This window comes from Microtus oregoni, unplaced genomic scaffold (assembly GCF_018167655.1).
Source record: "Microtus oregoni isolate MIOR12 unplaced genomic scaffold, Mior012 000050F_003, whole genome shotgun sequence".
Taxonomy (NCBI): domain Eukaryota; kingdom Metazoa; phylum Chordata; class Mammalia; order Rodentia; family Cricetidae; genus Microtus; species Microtus oregoni.
Genome location: NW_024543227.1, coordinates 961210 through 973622, shown reverse-complemented (window position 1 = coordinate 973622; position 12413 = coordinate 961210). Strand labels below are relative to the sequence as shown.

Genomic DNA, 12413 nt, shown 5'->3' with positions numbered 1-12413 from the left:
GTCCTGGTCATTTAAAGGAACCCATGCAGACTTCTGTCATCTGGGGAGTCTATGAATGTCATTGTTCTACAGTGTGCTGCTCTTGCTGCTACCTGCTCAACAGGATGTGTTCCTACAAGGCATCACAGACCAGCTGCTGGTCACACGGATGGGAAGAGAAAAGGAAATGACTCACCTGGTGAGTCCCACATGATCTTGTCACTCTTGCTTAGGTAACAGGCTGACCAGACCACACCACACTTGGTTCTTCTCCAGGAGTTGGTTCTGCATGGAAAGTTCACTGTTTTCTCCCCTGTTCTACTAGAAGGCAGAGAAGGAGGAGAGAAATCTCATGGAGAGGGGAGGAAGGCAGATGAGAACGCTCATGCACTCTACTGTACTGAATATAGGGATGGAGTAGTCTGTCTGCATCCAGTCAAGTCAAAGATGTGCAGTGACATCTTCCTCTTCTTTGTTCATCTCACAGACCCTTCCTATACAGACACACACACACACACACACACACACACACACACACACACACACACTCACACACTGGTGACACTGATGACTCACATACTGGAAACAAGGGCTCATGTCAGCTTCTTGTCAACCTTCTGTGTGTACTCTCTACAGTCTTGTTGTACTTCTCATAGAAGAGACCTGACATTGACAACCTTGAAAAGGAACAAACTTGGAGGATGAACACCTGACTCCCAAACTCCTTATAAACATAGAGAAATGAAGACAGTGTGCCTCATTGGTAATTACAATAAGACAGAAAAGAATATGAAAGGGACAGAAGAGTCACACACGTGTGAGGGGACACCTTTAGCAAAGACACAAAGACACTTCAGTGAAGCAGGCATATGCTGGTCACCGAGTTTTTCTGGGACTGTTGGTGGTTATAGGAGGTACAGCCCAGCATCGTGATCAGCTGCCTAAGGATAACCCTGTTCCTTTGATGACCATGTCCTTGGTAAAGCTGGATCTATGATTAGGCTGCAGAAAAGAATTTCAGGAAAAGCCAGAATGAAGCAAAGCTTGTGAGCTTATTCATGCTATGGAAGAAGCTCACATAGTATAGGGATGGCTCAGGAATGAAGGCCTGAGTGAGGACTAGAGAGACTTGAGATTAGGGTGTGTGAGGAGGGCAGGAGAGTGAGAAATGTGAAGATTTTTATGGTTCTCAGAGTTACATTGTTACATTATTACATTGTTTGAAAATTACATGCTTTGAGTCTTTGAAATGGTTCTGTTTTTCCACTTGAAGAAAATATACAATAGGTTATTAAAAGTAAAAAATAAAAATGCTTTTAAATGTTCTTATCCCTTTTAAAAAAATTTTAGTAAATTAAATTGTAAGGTGAATATGTGATTCTGCAAACATTCTGGTCCTAAGTAAGCATAATTAATTAATTTTTTTAATGTTTTTCACAAGGAAGTCTGTGCACCATCTGAGTGAATACCTATTGCTCACAGAGGACACCAGAGTTTGAGATCTCTCAGAACTGGAGTACAGACAGTTGTGAATCATCAGGTAGGTGCTGGGTATCAACCCTGGATCCTCTGGAAGACATCCAGTGATATTAAAGAATGAACCCTATCCTCGGACCCTAGTTTATTTGCTGTAATTTTTAAACACTATTTGGGATGTCTTTAGTACTACTTGCATTATATCTGTGGGTAATTTCGACTCTATCAGTTGGGTGGAGGCTTCTTGAATGTCAGTTAGAAAAATGTAAAAATGATCACAGGGCCGGGTGGTGTTGGCTCACGCCTTTAATCCCAACACTTGGGAGGCAGAGGCTGGCAGATCTCTGTGAGTTCGAAGCCAGCCTGGTCTACAAGAGCTAGTTCCAGAACAGGAACTAAAAAGCTATGAAGAAACCCTGTCTCGAAAATCCAAAAAAAAAAAAAATGATCACAGGGTGAGGGGCTGTGTATTCCCCTCTCATATCCCCTTCAATGCCCTGTTTTTCTGTCTTATTATGGGACAAGTGGGCATCCTCATGGACAAATATAAATATAGACAAGTTGTTTATCACCGGATACAAAAGTCAACCAAAATTAACAAATGATCTACATAGGACTAGAGAGACATCTCCGAGGTTAAGAGTGCCTTTGGCTATTGCAGAGGACCTGACTTCAGCTTACAGTCCACATATGGTGGCCCAGAGATACCTATAACTCCTGATCCAGGGGAGCTGACAGTCTTTTCTGGTCTCAGCAAGCATCTGCATTCAAATGTGCATACGGCACACACAAACATATAGGCAGATACCCAGTAAATAGTGAAAGCAAATCTAAAAGGTAATTAATCCAAAATACAACCTAAGCATGAATCTTGTAACAGAAAGCAATTGAAAGAATTATAGACAAAATTCATAGATATAACAAACCCCTTTTATGAAAAGAAGAACTGGACTGTTAGGACTTCCATAAAGTGAAAAATGTACACTGTGATATAAAAGATATTTTCCCTGCCTGGGAAAAAATGAATGTAGGAAATTGTGTATTAGATGACAGCCTTATTGTTTCCAGAATACAGAAAGCCTAAAAAAGAGTCACTAAGAAAATACACAATTCATGAAATAAAAGTTGTTCAGAAGGGTGAGTAGATGCTCCACTAAGAGAAACATACAGCATCAACATCCTTAACACTTAGGGAAGAGAGACAGGTGACTCTAGGGGACTCTTGACACCCCCACAAAATATTCAGAAATAATAATATGAAGACCTGGAAAGGTTGTGGGGGATGAAACTATCATACTGACTGCTGGTAGCCATGGGAAATAGGACAATAACTTGGAAAAATATTTCTCAGTTTCTTGATATGTTAATTGTCATTTGACCAAAGCTGTAACAACTTTCCTGATGGAGCAGAGCTGTTACTTTGAGGAAAGCTTTCCCTGAAGCAGATCTGTAAGCTGCTAAGCTTATACTGACTTTGTGGTATTCCTTGCATCTGGACGGCCAGGATCCCTTTACATTTGAGCTGAAATGTTTACACTACACATATATGTTTTTAATTGTACTCATTGTCTGGCAGAAAGACATCTCCACTCTGCCTTATGGCATCCAGGTCCAGAAGGTGCTAGCCAATCACAGACCAGCCAGAGTCCTCAAAGCCTGGTCTGGCTGGTAGACAACCAGAGGCCTGCCCAGAGCTACAAGGCTTCCATTACAATGAGCAAAATGTGTGGTGGAGAAACAGGAGAGAAAGAGTAGCGGGATGGTTCATGTGCTGTGAAAAGAGGGGGAATAGAAGGTGGTAAGGAACAGGCTGAGGGGGTGGTCTTCTTGTCATTCATGGTCATGGGGTCATCAGGACCGAGGTTGCTACCAAAGGTCATTTCTGGGTCTCTGTTCTTATTGCAGCTTGGGTCTATGTTAACATCCATGGTCCACGCTGCCACCAAAGGGCACACAGGAGCCTGGAGTCTGGGCTGTGTCCTCTGGCCTTGTTGGGATCTGAGCGCTGTGTTGCCATTGGAGTGACAATGATCTGAGAGACCCGAGCTGCCAACCTGGGCCATGGTGTTGTCCATGCCTGAGCTGCTGACCAGGGCCATATCTGTGACCCAGCAGTAGCCAGGGTCTTTGTCTTCCTGACTCCTGTTACCAATGAAGGCCATGCGGATGCCTGAGGTGTGGGCCACCACCTGAGGCCACGTTGGTGTCCAAAGGCTTTGCTGCAGCTGGTGCCATCCTGATCTGTGTGGTCTGTGAAACCACCCGGGAAATGGTGACATCAAGGACGAGTTGTTGCCAGGATCATGTTGGGTCTATGGTCCTACCAGAGCTAGGGTATGTGCTGATGTTTGTGGCCCATGTTACTACAGGGGGCCTTAAGAGCCATGAATGATGATATCCAAGGGCCAGAGTGAGCTGGTTCTGCCCTTTGGTGGACATTGTGTCAAGAGCTGGCCCTGACTTTCACAGGAGAGCTAGTCCCACACCTCACCATGGGCATTGGAAAACTGGGCCTGGTGCCATGGGCATAGGTGAGCTGGCTTCGGCCCTATCCTTAGGCAGGCAGCTGATCAGCTCAGCTACCACCCAGGTCCATATTGGGGTTCTTGGCTTGGCCCATCCTAACATCTACACCATCTAAGGCCTACTGGAATGCTGGAATTGACTGGTCCTGGGGAACAATACCTGCAGAATCTCTGTTACTTGGGGTGACTGCAGGATATCCTAGAGGAGTTTTGTTGAGGGTCCCATGATGATAGTGTACCAGAAACTAGAGGCCATGAACAAGTTCAATGACTCATTGCAATGAAAGTTTACAAGTAAATATGTTGGACAAAAAGGTATACTGTGTGACTCACCTTATATGTAGATCGTATTAAAGTGTAATAGAAGCCCGAGTACTGCTTCTGATGACTTCAGTTGGATCCCCAGGACTCACATTGTGGAAGCAGAGAAATGACTCCTGCAAGTTGTCCTCTGACCTCTACAAGTACACTGTAGATCATGTATGGCCTTGCCAGACACACAAAATAGGCAGACAAATAAATGTAAAAAATGTAAATGGACATAACTTACCAAACACAAAACAAAAGCCAAAAATAACCGATGTTCTTATTGCTGACTGAAATAGACTCTAAAATGATTGCTTTTTTCAAGACATATATCTGAAACAAAGGCATTAAAATGTTAACTTGAACACTTAAAAAGAAGTAAACACATACCATCCAGGAACGAATTATTAGAAATCTAGAGTTATAATCTTAACGTTTAAGAAAGAACTAAAACTAAAGTGGAATAAAACAATTTTAAAACATGCAGTAATGTTATGTGTAAAATTCATTAGGAGAATGCAAATCTTTCATACTTATATTTCAGTCACACAGCAAAATATGGATTGAAGGAGAATTACAAGAAAGTATAAAAGCCGATTAATAATTGCAGATGAATGCAAAGTAGTTTTCTCAATGTGACCACAATCATAGGAAAATAATTTATTAAATGAGAGGCCCTGCATAACCTAACCTCAAAGGCATATGCCCTGGGAAGACATATGGAACTCTTAAGTCTGATATAATCTTTTTTGTTGAAAGCATGGATTATTCCGTGATGGGAACTTCATTTGATGTGTAATGCAGTTTCTCCCCCTTTCCTTATCAGCATTTACAGGTTATTATTGACAGTCAGAAACAAATGAGAGAAATGTCCCAGAGACAAGTCCATGGCCATCGTCACAGATATCACACGCAAAAGACATACATAATTTTGTAGCTCTCACTATCCTGTGTGTGGTCAGAGATGAATGTGTTTTAACGTGGTTGTACCCCTTGAGCTCTCAGTAAACACCAGGGAGCTAGGAGAGTGAGAATGAGAGGTGTCGTGTGTGTGTGTGTGTGTGTGTGTGTGTGTGTGTGTGTGTGTGTGTACAGGTATTCCTTGGCAGAGGCTGGTCTGCAAAGACTGGTTGATTGACTCTTAGACATGCAGTGATATGGAGATGGTGGAAGTCGCAGTCCCAGGGCCTAATTACAATTTCCTTTGTGTTCTCTTGAGCCCATGAGTAGCCACTCCTTGGGCCCCCTGTGCTGGACTTACTTAACACCTTGTCATTAACAGATGACGTTGGACCTGACATTTAAAATATCAGAATATGTCTCCTTATCAAAGCTTTAAGTTTCTACCAGTCAAAGGACTGCTTTTCATCACATAGCAGCTAGTGCCTGTAGCTGAGCTTTCTCTGCTTTACCACAACAGTCTACTTAATATTATCACCCATGTACTTAAGGAGAGTCTATAGTTTCTTCATTCTGTGATTATAAAAACTTCATGAAACTGTTTCCACATTGTAACTTGCAATTTGTACTAACATAAACCTGTCTCACTCATGTTTACTCACATATATTTGACTCCAGAATGAACTCTCTTCTTCCTTCGAGGTGAGAGCTGTGTGTTTACATTGACAATTGTTAGTGTGTGTTGTGTATATACTCATGCTTGTGCAAATATGTCCCTGGATATATATGTGTGAAAGTTAGTTAATCACTTACTGCTGTGATAGGTTATGTGTTATAATTCTCCTGGTCCTCTTCAATGATGACCTGGTGTGTAGTACACTGCTTACTTATCTCCATAGTTCTTTACTCATGTGCTGACCGATATCAGTATGGCTCAACACCCATTTTCCCAAACTGTTTTCCTCTATTGCTATTCTCTATTTCCATGCTCCATTTGTCCCAGTATGGCTAAAGGAATCCTTTTAAGATGGCATCTGTGTTCATCTGGTGCCTCTGGAGAGGAGATGGAAAGTCTAGGAAATCCATCCATTCCAGTGTCAGGGGATTCAAGGTGACCATCACATTCATATTCTCTACAGAGCACCACTCTGTATCCCGTGTGCACTGCCCACTTTACACTCAGGGAGGATGAAGTGAGTTGTGGAGCACTACAGTTGCTGCAATCCATAAATGGAACTGCTCTAGTATTGTATCAAGTTTCCAAACACACTGAAAACGCATTGCTATTCCATAAAACATCAGCCCCTTTAAAGAAAATAAATGTAGGCATGTAGTTTGAATGCCACCTCCTGGCCATAATGGGGACTACATCAGTGAGAGTCTTGGGCCCAGTGGCGTCTATGTTTGGGTGGGAGGGAACATTGGCTGTGACCTGGACTTGAAGGGACCTTACCTCTGGAGATAAAGCAGTGTTTTTTCACTTCAGTATATTTTCCTGGTACATAAACCTTGACATCTTAGGTATATCAAATGTAAACCCGAGATTGGAGACCAATCCCAGTCTAAGGCTAACATAAAGCAGCCTCATTAGATAGAGATGGTGGAGCTCTGTGTGCAAACACACACACACATATGCACACAGGCATGCACAGAGCATGAGAGTAGATTCCATTTGTCCTTCTACTTCATTGCCCAGAAACGGAACACAATGACTACTTCTAAAGTACAGAAGGTATAAACATCGTTTATCCAGTGTGTGGTTGTGTGCCCGTGTGCATATGTGTGTGCTTCTGCAATTGTATGCATACATGCATGTGGTCAGGGGACAGAAGGCAGCCTCCGGTGTTGTACCTCAGGCGCCATCCCCCTGAAGTTTTTCTTAGACAAGGTTTCTCACTGGCCTGGAACACGCAAGGCAGGCTGGGTTGGCTGGGCAGCACACTCCAGGGATAGGCTTGCCTCCACCTTCACACACAAGCATGTCCCACCACACCTACTACTTTTCCTGCTGTAGTTTAACTTCATTTTCTTGATGATGCTCTCTGTGAATGACACTCAGGGCCTCATGCCCACAAGGCCAGCAATTTATTGATTTAGCTGTCTCCCCAGCCCCACTTTTACCACCCGAGCACAAGCATTTTTCTCAGTTTACACTTTAAAGTACTTTCCTTCCTGGATACGAAATTTCAAACACCACAGGAAAGCACATGTAGTACCATAAGGAAATCTGTGTCTGTCGCCGGGCTTATTCCTACCCCTAAGGCACAGGGCTGTCTGCAGGGAAATCTCCAGAGAGTGAGCTATCTGAGTAGAGTGCCAGCCGCCATTTTCTGTGCGCCTTGCTGTATGTGGTGGTGAGGAAGTCACTTCCCCATTTAGGGGATGGTAATCTTTAATGTGTCTGCCAGGGACACACAGGGCTCTGCCTAACATCCAGTGAAAAGAGGATGGTTTCCCATGACAGAACTAAGCTGAAACTTTCCCACAGTGAATGGAATGATAATAGTCCTGCTAACTATTTTGTGTGTTTAGTGCAGAGTTTCAGAGCAGCCCAGCCCAGCCTGGGACTCTTCCCCTTCCTCCCTCAGCCTTCAGAGTGCTGCTGGTCCTCCCAGCTTACCACACTGCCCCAGCTCAAGTATTCATTTTAATGTAAACACATTCTTAATGCTACTGTTTTCTTCTCGGCCCAGTAACATTTTCATTCCATTTCTACATGTATATTGTTGAATTCCCACGAAATAAGTAATTTTATCATTGATTTCCCTGCAAAAATTTATTTTATAATGATCCACATCTCTTGAAAAACCATGTACTCTAAGATTGTTTTTCTAAGAAATTTCACATTTTCTGAGATATTTCTGGTTTTTGTTTGGTTTTCATTTTGAGGCAGGGCCTCTCTGTGCTATTAAGGCTGTTCTGAAACTTCTTAGCAGTAATGATCGTGTAACCCCAGTGTTCAAATAGCTGAAAGTGCACGCATTTGCCACCTAACGCTGATGAAAACTGTTCGCATTACTGCCTGGCATTTGACCATTTTTCTTCATTGTTTCACAACAATTATTTTAATTTGTACATAATTTTAAAATATACATAACTTAATAATAATTACGTTGTGTATATTCCTATGTGTATGTACACATGAATTCCGGCGCCTCCAAATGTCAGGAGAGGTCATACCTTCCTGGAGCTGAGGTATGGTCCTTCAAGGATGTTGGAAATGGATGCTGGAAACTACCTTGGATCCTCAGCAACAATAGAATGCACTCTGAACCACTGAGTCATCTCCCCTGCCAGACTGTAGACTGTTAGATTCCGTTAGCCTTTATAATGTTCATATTTTAAATTCCACTGTGTTTTCCCCTTGGTCAATGACCTGGAGTTGATGCTTCTTTTTTTTTCTTGTTTAGATTTTAGTTATACTTTTAATTATGTCTGTCTGTCTGTCTGTCTGTGGTATGCACATGATTGGCAGAGGCATTGACTCCTGATGGGGCTAGAGTTAAAGGCAGTTGTGAGCTATCTGCCATGGGGGCTGGGAGCCATACTCTCATAAACAGTAATGACTCTCTTGTCTCTTTCCTCCTCCCTCTACGCCTTGAGTGCTGGTATTACAGGTGAGGGTGAACATGCCCAGAGGGTCAAAGAACACAGAGCAATTTCCATTCTAGGCAATCATTCTGCCACGAGAGCTATGTCGCCAGTCCCCAGACTGTGGCTTTTTAAATTCACCAGTGATTTCTTTTCATGGTATAGCATTCTCATTGAACAGCTACCAGAGAAATCAAGAATATAGCTGGGAATGTGTGCACAGCCAGGGGAGCAATAGCAGTGTCTAGGGACCACTTTTAAAAATCCCCAAATGTGCTCCCACCACATTTGTGAAGAGCTTGGGACAGGGCCGTCAGATGCTGGGCAGATCTAAGTGCTGTAGCATCCTCGAGTCCAGCCTCTGGCAAGGACATCCTGTTCCTGAGAGCATGTCTCCTGCCAGCAAACCTACCTTACATGCCCAGCTTCCCAAAGGTCAGCAACAAGGGACTAGAGGCTGTTGTTGTACTGTCTGTGGATGTGTGTGCACAGCCAATGACCCAGACCCTGCAGAAGAATCACAAAACAGGAAAAAGGTTGGTCAAAGAATCAGACACATAGTTAAGCTCAGTGCTGAAGACATAAAAAAAGAAAATTTGGAAATATAGCATAGTGTGTGGAAATAGAAATGACGGAGAAAGAAGAACAGGATTTCCCTTGCACGGAGATGTGAGTGTATGTGTCCTGATGTGGGGCTGTGCCTCCCTAGGAGTATGGGGACAATGATGAAGGGATCCCAGACATATCTGAGAAGCCGGATTCTGCGTTTGGATGTCTGTACAGCAATGGTTCTCAGCCTTCCTATGCTGTGACGTGACTCTTAATACAGTCCCTCATGCGTGGTGATCCCAACCAGAAAATTATTTCTGTTGCTTCATCATCGCTGTAAAGTTGTTACAGGTAAGAATCACAATGGAAATAGTTTTGGAGATAGACGTTTGCTGAAGGGGTCAAGTCACAGGTTGAACCACTTTTCTAGAGTCAGAGAGATGTGGGACCTTCCTAGCCCCAGCAACTTTGGTTCCCTGAGCCAGGATGTCCTGGACCCATTCTCCAAACACAGGTTGGGAATTTCTGTGAGGAGAAAACAGAGTGAGACCCTCTGCTCTGAGCTGTGCTTCCCACTCTGTGAATTGAGAGCATCACACTGCTCATGTGCTAATTTGGGGGTCTTTAGTGATAATACCTGCTTTAAATACCAGTCACAAGTTCCTGCATATGTGACAGACTAATGTTGATATATGCAATTGGAATTACAGGCTGGCCTTGAACTCAGACATCCAACTGCCTCTGTCTTGTGAATGTTTGCTCCATTCCCTGCTGTCAAAAATAAGCATTTCTAAAGGCAGTCTTCTTCTGGAGAAATAGGGACAAACAGTTGCTGCAGAATTTAGAGACTGATTTCACTTCAACTCTGCCTAAAACCTACTCACTTCCTTCATCTGTAAACCTGCCAAGAGCAGTACATGCTGTAGAACAGCCATTTTCAAAAATACACTGAATTTTGGGTTCACTTTTTAAGAGACAAATGTTAGATTCTTATTCTGTTGGAAATTATGCTACAGTTAGCTGTACTTAGAAAACTTTACATCTGAAAATTATTCATCAGCAACTCGTTATCAAATTGTTAAGTTTTACAATGACTAGTTTGGGTATTCAAACTATCCTGTGTCAATACACGTGGAATAACTGATGTCAGTAAATGGAAGCACCGTGTCTCCATGTGGTCAGACAAATCCAGAGATGTTAGAGCAACGTCTCCACAAGGAAAATGCACAGCGCATCCAGGTGCTATCTGCCCTCTCCCAGACAAGGCTGCACAGGGCAGCTCTCCTGCTGATCACTGCAGCATGGCTTCATCCCTCTTTCATACCTCCATCCCTCCCCTGTCTTCGGAACCATCTCCACTGTCTCCACACACTACCTCATCCCGCCCTCCCCAGGCCTTTCTCTGTGCAGTGCCAAGTCACCTTCTACCAAAAGGAAACATATCATGACAATTCCATAACTCACCTTCCACACAGATCATATAATCCAAATGTCATACACAGCTGACAATGACAACATTTTCCTTTCTGTCCTATCCCCAAGCAGTGTCCACGTTGTCTTCAAGGTTCTGGCAACTAGCCTTGTTCTCTGCTCTTAGATCCACTGTTCTCCATGGAAGCAAGCACGCCCACAACTTGGTTTGTGCACGGTCTTGCTTCTATTTGCCATTCAGGACTCAGATCACATGCTAACTTCTGAAACCTTTGGGGGTAACATCACATACGACAATCCCCATCACAACTATTTCCTGTCCCCTTTATGATCTTTAAAGCGCCAATAATACACGGAATTGCTGTGATTACTGATTTCTTCTGCTTACTGACAGTTTGCCTATCTAACACGATATACAAGGACCCGTGCTAGTCTACACAGTGCAGGAACAAGGTGTTCACTAAAGAGGCCACTATGTGAATATCTGGATAAACGTACACGAAGGAATTGATTTGTCTATTTGATATGCCATGCAACACAGTGGTATTTAAGGCAGTAACAAGAGAACATGGCATGGACTTAAGCAGTCTGTGACTTCATATCCTGGAAGACAGAATATCAAACACACTAGCAATACGTTTTAACATGGACAGCCATCAGAAAGAAGTGGCTATGCCACACTCACTTCCTAGGGTTTGAATCAGTGTCTGCTGTGGACCCAGATATCTACCATTTTAATAAGCATGATTCAGTGTCTGTTGTGGATCCAGATTTCTACCATCTTAATAAGCAATCCCTCCAAATGTGATGCAGTCATGCATGGCCCATTCGGGGAAATGGTCTGATGGGGATTGCTTCCATTTCAGTCCTGGTCATTTAAAGGGACCCCTACAGGGTTCAGTCATCTGGGGAGTCTATGAATGCCAGTGTTTCACAGTGTGCTGCTCTTTGCTGCGACCTGCTCAACAGGATGTGTTCCTACAAGGCATCACAGACCAGCTGCTGGTCACACAGATGGGAAGAGAAAAGGAAATGACTGACCTGGTGAGTCCCACATGATCTTGTCACTCTACTGTACTGAATATAAGGATGGAGTAGTCTGTCTGCATCCAGTCAAGTCAAAGATGTGCAGTGACATCTTCCTCTTCTTTGTTCATTTCACAGACCCTTTATACACAGCCATGTACACATCACACACACACACACACACACACACACACACACACACACACACACACACACTCACATTGGTGGCAATGATGACTCACATACTGGAAACAAGGGCTCATGTCAGCTTCTTGTCAACATTCTGCGTGTTCTCTCTGCAGGTCTGCTGTTCTTCTCATAGAAGAGACCTGACATTGATAGACAGAGGACACAAAGTATCACTGACAAGAAGCATTTGCTTTTGGCTTTCTTCCCAGGGGTGGTCAGATAATCCAGAATTCTAGACAGATAACAAATGAAGAGCAGGTCCACTTGAATGTACTCCCACGGGCATGTTATGGGATAATTTAAGCATCACAGTATATAATGATGACAAAGGAGTACTCCTTTAAGAAATGGGTGTTTCTGAGTAGACACAAACGCATGAGTAAATCCATTAATAAACAAAAGATAAAAGGGAAACTTCACTCAAAGACAAGCAATGCTTGT

At 43.2% G+C, this 12413-nt stretch overlaps 1 long non-coding RNA gene across 2 annotated transcripts; it reads right to left on the bottom strand.

The window, feature by feature from the left end:
* Positions 1 to 44: 44 nt before the first annotated feature.
* On the bottom strand, positions 45 to 12059 carry LOC121436791. 2 transcript variants are annotated; one of them, XR_005972797.1, is made up of 4 exons: positions 12004 to 12059; positions 9190 to 9284; positions 4314 to 4467; positions 45 to 300 (listed from the first exon to the last, which is right to left on the bottom strand). It is a non-coding gene; the product is annotated as an uncharacterized LOC121436791 (long non-coding RNA). The 2 variants fall into 2 exon arrangements; XR_005972796.1 differs by having other exon boundaries at positions 45 to 297.
* Between the last annotated feature and the right edge of the window lie 354 nt (positions 12060 to 12413).